This window comes from Cyprinus carpio, chromosome A18, assembly GCF_018340385.1.
Source record: "Cyprinus carpio isolate SPL01 chromosome A18, ASM1834038v1, whole genome shotgun sequence".
Lineage (NCBI taxonomy): Eukaryota > Metazoa > Chordata > Actinopteri > Cypriniformes > Cyprinidae > Cyprinus > Cyprinus carpio.
In genome coordinates this window covers 25792560-25805445 of record NC_056589.1, presented here as the reverse complement: position 1 = coordinate 25805445, position 12886 = coordinate 25792560, and the positions used below count along the sequence as shown (strand labels likewise).

The 12886-nt window shown below is 33.7% G+C and overlaps 1 pseudogene; it reads left to right on the top strand.

Annotated features, from left to right (window-relative positions):
* Window positions 1–11783, top strand: part of LOC109090014 — a 34524-nt pseudogene extending 22741 nt beyond the window's left edge.
* Window positions 11784–12886: the final 1103 nt, after the last annotated feature.

Genomic DNA, 12886 nt, shown 5'->3' with positions numbered 1-12886 from the left:
TTTGTTGAAACCAAAACACTTAAACCAAAAAATATTTTTTTGAATGATTATTTAGTGAATTGTTCAAAAGAACAGCATTTATTTGTAAAATAAATCTTTTGTAACATTATAATTTTTTTACATTTGATCAATTTAATGCTTATTTACTGAATACAAACATTAATTTCTTTAAAATAAAATAAAAATCTCACTTGTGGTGTGTTACTATCAAGGATTGATTTCCAGTATAGACACAATTCTACTTTCATTTTAATATTTTGCAACACAAGGTCAGAGGTTAAAGTTAAAATCCGGTTAGACATGTGACTAATTTTTGCCTCCTGTGTATTTCTTCGTCTAGGCTTGATCCAATCTTATACCGTAAATGTCAGAATGACGCGTCCAGACTGTGTTACACACCGGGCTGGAATGAGAGCAGTGAACTCATGCCTCCTGGCGCTGTGTTTTCCTGCCTGTACCGCCACGCTTACCGGACAGAAGAGCAGGGCAGACGAGTGAGAAGCACAAATAATATGCATTTTAATTTTACAGCTCTCATTAAGACACTGAAGAGACCATCAGCATGAATGTAGAGCATGTGAATTTGGATTTTGTATGTTAAAATAGACGATTGGACTGACATTCTGATGAAATATTCAATGGTAATGTGGAAAAAAATCACTGACTTCCATGTGCAGCTCACCAGGGACTGTAAGGTAGAAGTCCAGAGAATTCTTCACCAGAGAGCTCTGGATGTGAAGCTGGACCCTGAGCTCCAGAAACGCTGCATGACTGACCTGGGAAAATGGTGCAGTGAGAAGACAGACACCGGACAGGTAAAAAATGAGTTTTGGGATGAAACTCCTCAGTATTGCAGGAGTATCGGTACATGATGAGCGTTTTAGGTCAGGGATTCAGAGTTTTTGTTTGCCTCAGGAGCTGGAGTGTCTTCAGGACCATCTTGAGGAGCTGGTGTCAAACTGCAGAGACGTGGTGGGCAACCTGACAGAACTGGAATCTGAGGTTTGTTTCCTATTCCACACCACAGCATGTTCATAAACCTTAGAGTGAATAATGTCATAAAGGATGAGGGCGTAAAAGAAATTGCTTGCAAGATAGGATCTTCTGTGCTGTTTTATTTCTGTTATAGTTACTGTTTTGTTATACTGTTTATATATATTAACTTTGAAAAGTTTGGGGTCGGTAAGTCATTTTTTGTGATAGTTTTATTCAGCAAAGATGCATTAAACATGGATCAAGGGTGATAATAAAGACACTTATGTTACAAATTTAAATTTCAAGTAAATGCTGTTCTTTTGAAATAAATATTCATCAAAGAATCCTGAAAAATGTATCAAATGTGAATTTGTTTTCAAACTTGATAATAGTAAATGTTTAGAATTAGAATAGTTTCTGAAGGATCATGTGACACAAAAGACGGGAGTAATGGCTGCTAAAAAATTTAGCTTTGAATCACAGAAATAAATTACATTTTCAATTACAGTAGAATAGAAAACAGTTCTTTTAAAAATTAAAAAAATATCACAAAATAACACTTTTTACACTATATTTTATCAAAAAATAAATACATCCTTGGTGAGCAGAAGAGACTTCCTTCATTATATTAAAAGATCTTACATTTAAGATCTTAATAATTAAATATCTTATATAGAATTTTTGAATTTAGGGACTTTTTGGGACAAATGATCTTGATTCTTGTGTTCACAGGACATTCAGATTGAAGCCCTGCTGATCCGAGCCTGTGAAGCGGTCATCCAGAGCCACTGCCACGTTAGTACTGACAGCACACACATCCAGTTTATTCCCTTTATTTATTTATTTTTTTACTCTGAATTCCTCATGTGGGTCTCTTTCCTCCCAGGACGTAGCTGATAATCAGATAGACATGGGGAATCTTCTGGAATGCCTGGTGCAGAACAAACATCAGAGGGAAATGAATGATAAATGTGCTGTGGGCGTCACTCATTTCCAGCTGGTAAGCCAGTCACATTGTTAAATTTGAATAGTGGCAAGTAAAAATTTTCCCAAATGTCATGCTGTCCCAGCAGAGAGCGTTTTGGGTTGGTTTGGGGTATTGATGGATATGTTGACCATGCTAATTAATCGGCTGATATTGTGAATATTAGATACTACTATAATTGTTATTATAGTTAAATAATACTAATACTGAGACTTTTCAGACATGCACTCCAACTCTGCCTCAGCGTCAGGGGCTAGTCAAACAAGTGTGAAAAATACAGGTGATGAGGGAGCTTGATTAGAACAAGAGTGAACTGTGATCAGATGTCATGCCATATGTCATTAAAAACTATTTTTTCTGTCCTGTCATCCATTATACTGTCATAGTAGCACTTGCTCTTCAGTTGCACACAAATGCAGTGCCACGCACTGTATAGTTTTCATAGTAAAGTGCAAATGAAAATAGGAGCATGCAATGTCACCAGTTAAGTCATGAAGTTACCGAAAAGGCGATTAAAGCTGCCTTCAGTCTGTGCATGTATGTAAGTATTTGTTATATACGAGTCAGATTTAAGAACGTGTCTCTGGAGCAGCCCAGAATTGTCTCCCTCATCTAACACACCTAATTCAACTCGTCAGCTCATTAGCAGAGAAAAGGTAAAGAGTAAGGAGAAAATACGTTGCATGTCAGATCTGCGTCATGTTCAGCAGCGGCAGCTCTTGAAGCAGCCATAATAACTTAATAACCCAGCTGCTGTGATGTCTGTTCATCAAAGAACAAAAGAGCAAATCAATCAATTTTGTAGCTTTAAGGAGTCATCTATATTTAATTTAGAATTTAGTGTTTGATAACTTCTGTATATTACCTACTTGCTGAAGGGTAGAGGTAAATATGACATTTATTATAATGAGTTTATGTGAAGATTGTTTAAGTTCACTTAAATTAGAAGTTGTTATTTTTTAAAGTCTAATAAATGTTAAAATTGATTATACAATTATACTGTAATGTTGAATGGCTTTAGTCAGTGCTTAAATATTATGGGGAAAAAACAATTTCCTAGAGACACCAGTAGTATTGGTATCATTTATATGTGCCTTCAGTCATAAAATGATGCCATTAAACAAATATTACAAATATACTGTCTTTATGTTATTTCTATATTAATTTGAAGACTGAATGTGGAATTGTTGCAATAGAAGTATATTTAAAATCTTTAATGTTAGGTGGGATTAATCACAATTAATTTCAGAAAAAAATGCGGATAATAGTTATTTTTTTAAATTGATTGACAGCACTAGATTAAATATATTATTAAAAACTGTAGTAGTATGTAAATGATACTAAAAATAACACTAAATTGCATTATATATTATATAAATTGCAACAGTTCATGTATGATGTCATTTTTATGTCAGGTGTATTTACTACAAGTGTATTTTTACTTGTCTACCCTTCAGGTTCAGATGAAGGACTTCCGCTTCTCCTACAAGTTCAAAATGGCCTGTAAAGAGGACGTACTCAAACTCTGTCCCAACATTAAGAAGAAGTGAGCAGCTGTTTCTTCAGGCTTTGAAACGTTCTTCATAAACTCTGTTTTGATTCTGTCATTCAATTTTGATGGTGATTTATTTGTTATATAACATCTTTTCATAGAGGCTTAAATCATCACGGGCTGTCTGTGTGTCTGCCCCAGTGTCTCTTTCACCCTCTTCATGTGTCATCTGGTGTTTCTTCCACCTCAGGGCAGATGTGGTCATCTGTTTGAGCACCACAGTGAGGAACGACACTCTACAGGATGTGAAAGATCAGCGTGTGTCTCTTAAATGTCGGAAACAGCTGAGGGTGGAAGAGCTGGAGATGGTGAATTCACTTTACTCAAGTTAAATCACACACTTCTCCACGTTGTTTAGATCCTTTTTCCTGTAAAACAAAAGTGCACTGTAATTTATCCTATCAAGGACCTAAAAGTACCATTAAAGTTTCAGAAAACTTTTTAATATGACTCATGCGCTGTATTCCACGTCGTCTGAAGCTGTACGTTCAGATGTCACGCTCTCTGTCCTCTTGTTTTGCAGTCAGAGGACATCCGACTGGAACCTGAGCTGCATGATGCTTGTAAGAAGGATATCAACAAGTTTTGTTCCTCTGTGGCCTATGGAAACGCTCAGGTAACTTTTCTAGATAGCTTTATATAAAGCTATACCTGCAGCTGCTGCATGCAGACACATGATGAAACTTGTCCAGGTAGAGAAAGAAAATTCATTTAAATAGATTCCCACATCACAGAACACATGGGAATAGAAGAAAGCATGGGGCTGGAAAAGTCAAATCCCATCAAAATATTCACAAGAAAATAAATTAAAACTACAAAATACAATAAAAATAAAGAACTAAAATAAACCACAACCTTTTTCACATAAACAAAATATTTGTTATAATAATAACACAATAAAATAAACAATTAAAAAGAATTAAAACCACAAAATTCACAAAAAAATAATTTTATTTAAATACCAATCACCAGTGAATTTACAAAAAATTGATATTCACAAACATATATAATAACTTATAAAAAAACAAAACTACAAAAATATACAAAATATATTAAAATTTCAACAAAACTATAATAATTAATACTTTATAATGATATTTTGATTTTGATTCAATTACTTTTCCAGGTTTAGAAATCAAGTTTTTTTTAAATTCCCACATATACCTGGGTTCATAAAAAAATGATAGAATTAAGATTTAGAATTAAGAAATGTCAGCTTATATTTTGATGTTTTTTTTCTCTTATTTTAAAGCTTGTTTTGTCTTATTTGTAATAATTTCATACCATTTTGATGTATACACACTTAAATGTATACACAGTTGCTTTTTTTTTCTTCTTAATTTAAATTTTTACATTAAAATGAAGTATTGGTACCTTAAAGTACAAATGGAAAACCCTTCCATCGGTCTCTATAAAATGATTAAAAACACTTACTGAGTGATCATGAAAGACTGGAAAAGTTGTGGAAATTCATTGGTCAAATGTGGAAAACCCTACATTACAGTCTGATGGTTTAAACCACATATGCAAAATACAAAATACATATTATACAGATATTGTTATACATGTTATACAAAGCCAGGTGATATGAGCAGGTATTTGCACACATGCAAAATACATGTTATACAAAGTAGGATTTTCCTTGCTTTTTATGCAAATACATTTTCAGCGTGTAACGCTCTCCACTTTCTCACCCAGTCCATTAAAACCAAGCTATAAAACTGATTCAGCCAATAAATCATGTTGACACGACCGTGAGCACATTAAAATATGACCATACATGTTAACATAATTACACTTATTCAGTGGTCAGCAACCTGGCAGGGTCCTGTTTAGTCATGTAACAGCTTAGGTTAGCTTAAAAATAATAATAATAATGCAATAAAATATTAATGCATTTAATCTTGCAGTCTGACCTACATAAAAATTCCATAATTTCCCTACCTTCAACACAATTCCAGTTTTAACTACCTCCTATGAAATGCATAGAAAATTGTGTAGAGCTGGCAGTTTATAGTGTTAATTTACTGTAATTGTTATTTAATTAAAAATTAATTTAAATCATGTGACCTGATGCCTATACACAAGAAACCTCAATTAACCTTAACTTGACGGCGTAAGTGAAAAAATTAAATTCTGCAGCAATGTAGCCCTGTTAAATAACTATTGGAGGAGACCTTCATCACCCGTTCTTTTTTCATCTGTATCTGTCCTCTTCTTCTCAGATCATTGAGTGTCTCAAAGAGAACAAGAAGCAGCTTTCCCAGGTTTGTCATCAGAAGATCTTCAAGCTCCAGGAAACTGAAATGATGGATCCGGAGCTGGACTATCAGCTCATGAGAGTGTGCAAGCAGATGATCAAGGTGAGATGTTTTAGCAGGTACTGCAGTTCCCTTTGGCCATATGCTGACATTATCTAAAGCTTTCCTGTCAAACAGAACGATCTGATGGTTATAAACGTACTCTGGATCGTCAAAGATCAATAGTAATAGCTTAAGCCCCATGTTTTAATTAACTTAATAAGATCAACAAGGGGCCAGAGTGAAGAGGCTGATAGACCGATAGAGCTGATTTGAAAAAGAGTATTAAAACCTTGTCTTTAAGTGAAACAGTGTGGTATTAATAAATACACTAATTTTGAAAAGTTTGGGATCAGAGCGATTTTTGTTTTGACACAAAAAGTTGATCAAAATTGACAGTAAAGACTTTTATAATGTTACAAAAGATTTCTAATTCAAATATTGGTCTTATTGTATTATTGTTGTTGTTGTTATTATTAATCAAATTAGCATATTACAATCATTTCTAAAGGATCATGTGACACTGAATACTGGAGTAATAGCTGCTGCAAATTCAGCTTTGTCATCACAAGAATACATTTCAGTTTTAAATATATTACAATAAAAAAGCAGTCATTTTAGGTTGTAATAACATTTATCAATATCAGTAACAAATGCAACATTGGTGTGCAAGAAACGTTAAAAAAAATGTACCGAGCCCAAACTTATATACTTGAGTCTGTAAGCTCCCATGTTTCCCGTAGATCTCTGCAGTTAGTAGTTAAGTCTGTTTCTCTTTTTCTCTGTCTTTCTCAACCTATTTGTCCTTGGTTTAGCGTTTTTGCACAGAGTCGGATGCTAAGAACATGCTACAGTGTCTAAAACTGAACAAAAACAGCGAGCTAATGGATCCCAAGTGTAAGCAGATGATCACCAAGAGACAAATCACTCAGAACACAGGTGAAGGCCAAACACATCTGCACCAATAAATGCCTTCATTTCCATTTAACTAGTTAGCTGAGTTGGTTAATTTGGGGCTTTGTCCTCTACATCTCTGAAACTCTTCCTGTTTTAAAGCTAGTTTTCTGTCTTTACCTTCTGGCCTTGAATCTTACCTTTTTTTCTTCTTTTATTTCAACTTCTGTTATGCAAGAGTTTTGATTTCTTTGCTGCATTGGTGTTTTCAGACTACAGATTGAACCCAGTGTTGAGGAAGGCTTGTAAAGCAGACATTCCCAAGTTTTGTCAAAGCATTCTCGGCAAAGCCAGTGACGCCAACGAACTGGAGGGTCAAGTCATATCCTGCCTCAAACTCAAGTATGCAGACCAGGTATGTGTGTCACTAAATATTAGCAACGAAGAAGTAAGGGATAATAAAAGTTATAATCTTGTATTAATATTGGTTTATGTTGCTATAATGACCATCTGACGAACATTATCCTGCTTATTGTACTACTTACCTATATCAGTGTTGTTACTGTTAAAATTGCTGTTGGTAATTGAAATAAAACTGAACTAAACTCAGACGGAAATTAGAAATGTTGCCTAAATGTTGTGTAAAAATTCTCTGAATCTAAAACTGAATTAAAAAATAAAGTTATACTGAAATAATAATACTATTTTCAGCTTTATTGGAAATAAAACTGAAATAAAGTTAATGTAAATATTAGATGAAAATATAAACATACACATTTTTAACTCTATTGAAAATTCTAAATGTTCACTAAATGGTTTGCTAAAATAACTAATAATTGAAAAAATTGTTTATTTAAAAATACCTCACATCACTTAAAGCTATATAGAAACATTTAGAAAATTTATAAAATGACAAAAGCACATAAAATTAAAACTGAAAAATATAAAAATAAAAGCTCATTCAAAATATTATTTAAAAAAAAATTAATATTAAATATCAATAAATGATACTAAAGTAACACTGACTTTTATAGATGTGAAATGTTAATTATTAAGTAAACATAATGTTATTTTTTGGTGGTCTTGTAGGACATAGAAGTTCTTTTATTAGCATTTGAGTGGGAGTGTTGTGATGTGGAAATTTATCAGTTTATCCGTTTTAAACCGGTTGTTCCCAGCGGTTGTCTGGAGACTGTGAGGATCAGATCAGAGTGATTCTTCAGGAGTCAGCGCTCGACTACCGGCTCGATCCGCAGCTCCAGGTTCACTGCAGGAATGAGGTGCGTGGACACATGGGCTCTGTCCCAAACACTAGTGAGCAGAGGTCACTGCAGCGTCTGAATCGAATGAAAACACACGAGTGACTGATTTAAAGCACTCTTTGTGGGTAGTTTATTCTATTTAAATATTCATATTTTTCATAACTGAATTAACTATAATGGATATTTCCTTTGATTCTATCTGTCAGCTCATTGCAATGCATTTTGGGATTGCGCTAAGGATACATCTGATTTGAACACTGGACTTGAAATCTGGCTGATATAAATCAGTATAAGTTTTAATGAATCCTTAAATGCTGTCTAGATACAGAGCTTGCGAGTGTTTGGAACGGAGCCCATGGCCTTCAACACACAGCATCTTTATGAGAAAATGAAGATTTTATATCTTTAGTCACTTTGTAACATGTCTGTTTGTGTTTGTGTGTGTGTTAGATCACGCGGCTGTGTGCAGAGGAAGCTGCCGCACAGGAACAGACGGGTCAAGTGGAAGAGTGTCTAAAGAACAACCTTCTGAAAATCAAACAGGACGAGTGCAAGACGGTACAGAACACATCCTCACACATGCTTCATCTGCATCTGTTGCTATGGAAACACCATGAGTGGTTTTAAACCCACATCTGCTTTTTTGTTGAGAGGAGATTCCCACACTAGACACGTGGGTGGTTAAATGGTTGCTTCTGTCACCAGAAAAAATTCCTTGTATGTGCACATGCTTGGCAGTAAAGCTCTTTCATATTAGAATGATTTCTGAAGGATCATGTGACACTGAAGACTGGAGTAATGATGCTGAAAATTTAGCTTTGCATCACAGGAATAAATTACATTTTAAAATCTATTCGAATAGAAAACTGTTTTTTAAAATGGTAATTATATTTCACAATATTACTGTTTTTACTGTATTTTTGATCAAATAAATGCCAATTTGATCAATTATCTCAAAATCATAAAAAAACATCTTACTTCCTTTTGAACTGTTGTGTAATTTTTTTTTATACATCCAATTAAACGAAACAATCATAATTTAGTTTTTCACAACACTTTCCTTCATCCTCTCTTAAAAAGTTAAGTCATTTTTCGCTGCTGTCTCTTTAAGAAACACCTTCACATGTGAAATAAGCAACAGTCCACTCACACAGCTATGTTAATTTGACATGTACAGGTCTTTCATTTCATCCTCTTCTCCACGTATAGGAGGTGTTGAACATGCTCAAAGAAAGCAAAGCAGATATATTTGTGGACCCTGTCTTACACACGGCCTGTGCTCTGGATTTGAAACACCACTGTGCAGCCATCAACCCTGGAAGAGGCAGACGTGAGTGGTTTTTTTTTTTTCTTTCTTTTTTTTGCATATTACACAATTTATTCACACTTTTAAAGATGCTGTGAGATCAAAACTGTCAATTTTCTTTTTTATTAAATACCATACATTAAAACACAATGAATGCAAAATAAATATAGTAAAATACATTCGCTTCTTACATTATGTCTTACATTATTTCTCACTGAATGCTAATGCATTGTAGTTAAATGCATTGTAAATACCAGGGATGCACGATACATATAGTACGATATTTAATGCGAATCTTGTTAGTAAAGCTGGTTCTGTAATCAGCGGTAAATCTCTACACATGCCTGCTTTCACGTGGAGCAGCATTTACTACACAGAGCCTTTGTTCAAAACATGCGCAAAATATGATCGTGGTTTTGCGCAGCTTGACATTGAACAACGGCTCTGTGTAGTAAATGCTGCTCCACGTGAAAGCAGGCATTTGTAGAGATTTACCGCTGATTACAGAACCAGCTTTACTAACGAGATGCACATTAAATATCGTACTATATGTATCGTGCATCCCTAGTAAATATCATTTTGTGTTGTTTAATTCATGGTGCCCGGTTAAGATATCTGGGTTGAGGGTCTATTTGAGAGGCTAATGGAAAGTTATGGCACTGACAGATGGTGTGATAACGGAGGTTTTTAACTCTGTAATTTGGAGCTCCTGACTCCCTCTGTTTGAAATTCTTTCTCAGAAATGTCCTGCTTGATGGAAGCTCTGCAGGACAAGCAGGTGCGTCTACAGCCTGAATGTAAGAGAAGATTACAGGACCGCGTAGACATGTGGAGCTATGCAGCAAAGGTCAGTGCACACAAACACAATGAACAAACTGTCCAGATGGACAGCTGAATATTTTTTCACATATTTACTACATACAAGCCAAACCTCTAGATATGCCTAATATGCCTTTTTTCCATTCAAATTATGATTATTATGTATATTAAAAATAAAGTTGTCTTCTAAAGATAAAGTTAATTAAATAATAATTCAAGAAGAAGAAAAATAAGAAATTATAGTAAAATAAATTATTATTATTAACATTTATGTTAATTATTCATTTTATTATTATTATTAACATTAGTATTATACATATCTCTATAGATTTATATAAACAAATTATTATTATTATTCTTATTATTATTATTATTAATGCAATAATAGCAAGGATAAATTATTAAAATAAATTATTTATTATTAATATTATTTAATATTAATAAGACAAAATTATATTAAATAAATTACTGTTATTTTATATTATTAATAATACAATTATTATTACAGTTTAGACATTTTTTATTCAATTTTTTAAGTTATTAGCATAATTCTTATTACTATTATAAATAATTTAATAATGATAAGAAACTATATTAAAATAAATTATTACTATATATACACACACACACACACACACACACACACACACACACACATATATATTTATAATAAATTATTTTTATTATTATAAATGTTATGCTTTAAATATGCATGTTATGTCAGGTTTAGCCAAACTCTAGGGACAAATGAGTCCTAGTATGTGATTTGATTTCCCAGGTGGCACCAGCTGAAGGTTTCTCGGACCTCGCTGTGCAAGTCATGACGTCACCTTCGAAGAACTACATCCTGTTCATGATCGCGCTGGCCGTGTCCCTCCTCTTCCTCGTGGGGCTGCTGTGTGGCCGCATCACCAAACGTGTGACCAGAGAGCTGAAAGACAGGTAGAGCGAGGATGCCGCCCGTCCACCATTTCACACGTCATTTCCTGCTCTCGCTGTACTCTGTACTTATACCTGCGAAGACTCTGGGAGCTGCAGTGGACCTTCTGTGGGTCGGGGCCATGTTAGGAACCCTCTCTAGCCCACCCTGCCACTCAATCCCACCTCAGTCCAAACATACAACCTTTGAAATGCTTCTCAGACAGGATCAAGATCGCTTTGGGACATTATGCCTTGAGTATATGTTTTTATTTTGAGAGTGACATTCTTACTTCTTGACTGTAATATGGTCATGTGTCAATGCAGTATTTTTATCATCGTGTCTTTCAGTTTTTTTTAGAATTACGGGGCTTTAATCAGCAGCTTACATGAAAATTCACAAGCCATCTTTATATTTTGATTTCACTCCAGTTTTTTGGGGGAATTGGTGGAATTCACTTTGGGTGGAATTCATTTCTGGGTGTCTCCTAAATGTTTTGGCACTGGGGAGGGAAGATGGTTTTTCTAGTCCTATATGATGATCCTGACACATGAAACAGTGGTTTTTAACAGTCAAGACAAAGACATTACATTTATGATACATTAGACATCAAGTGGTAAACTTGCAAAGATTGACATTTTAATAGCGCTTTACCTTTGCTAGAAGGTTTGTTTTTCAACTGCAAAGCCAAACTTTATAATAGTAAACACATCGAGTGAATCGCATGAAAATATGTCCAGGCCCTATATATATATATATATATATATATATATATATATATAATATATATATATATATATATATATATATATATATATATATATATTATATATATATATATATATATATATATATATATATATATATATATATATATATATATATATATATATATATATATATATAGATATATTAGATAGATAGATAGATAGATAGATAGATATATAGATATAGATGATGATAGAGAGAGAGAGAGAGAGAGAGAGAGAGAGATTAACTTTTCATGACAGTTTCCTTCCAGAATTACCATTACGTCTGCACATTTCACTTTTGAGTTCTTTTATAATTCCCATTATTAACACTGTTTTTTTTTTTTTTTACTGTTTTATGTTGTTTTGATTTATTTAAATCAATAAAGGAAGTAAGGCTAATACAACAAAAGAAAAGTCATAAAATACTTAATTTACTAAAAGAAAAGTTTATTTTTATTTTGGTGGGAAATATGACAAACATGGTTTCGGACTGGTTTTGTGAGATTCCCCTACTGATAGTCAGGTCTGAAGAATTATAAACATCTGGGTTGCACATTTGTAATGGATTAGGCATTAAATGATTAATATATGAAGAGTATGAAATTCTAATAGACCTGTACCTCTTTCAGAAGGTTTAATGTGAAAGATGGTTTGATCGTCCAGGGCCAAGTTTCCTGCAGACCAACGCTGTAAGGATGAATGTGACTGTATACCCTGTTCCATGTATTTTTGTCAGAGGTACTTTGAATGTTCACAGGATGATTGCACTTTTTTGACATTTTGTTATGTTTGGCTTAAGCCTTATTTATTGTTTACAACAAATGTGCTGATCTTGGTTTCATATTTGCGTGCCTCTGTGTGAGAGAGAGTTTGTGTGTGGATAGGGATAAATATGTTTTAGAACTTATTTCATAACTATGTTCTAATGTTGCCTTTTCTCTTTCTCTGTCATACCAGTGAAAGGAAACATTTATTAGTCCCCTTGGATGGTGGCTCTGTATTTTTTCAAAGTTGTACCCACAGACATCTCTAATATGAAAAGGAATGACATACTTGTCGTTTTAATTTGTTACTGTGTTACTATGACTATAACTGTGATGATATGCATAACATTTGCTGAAG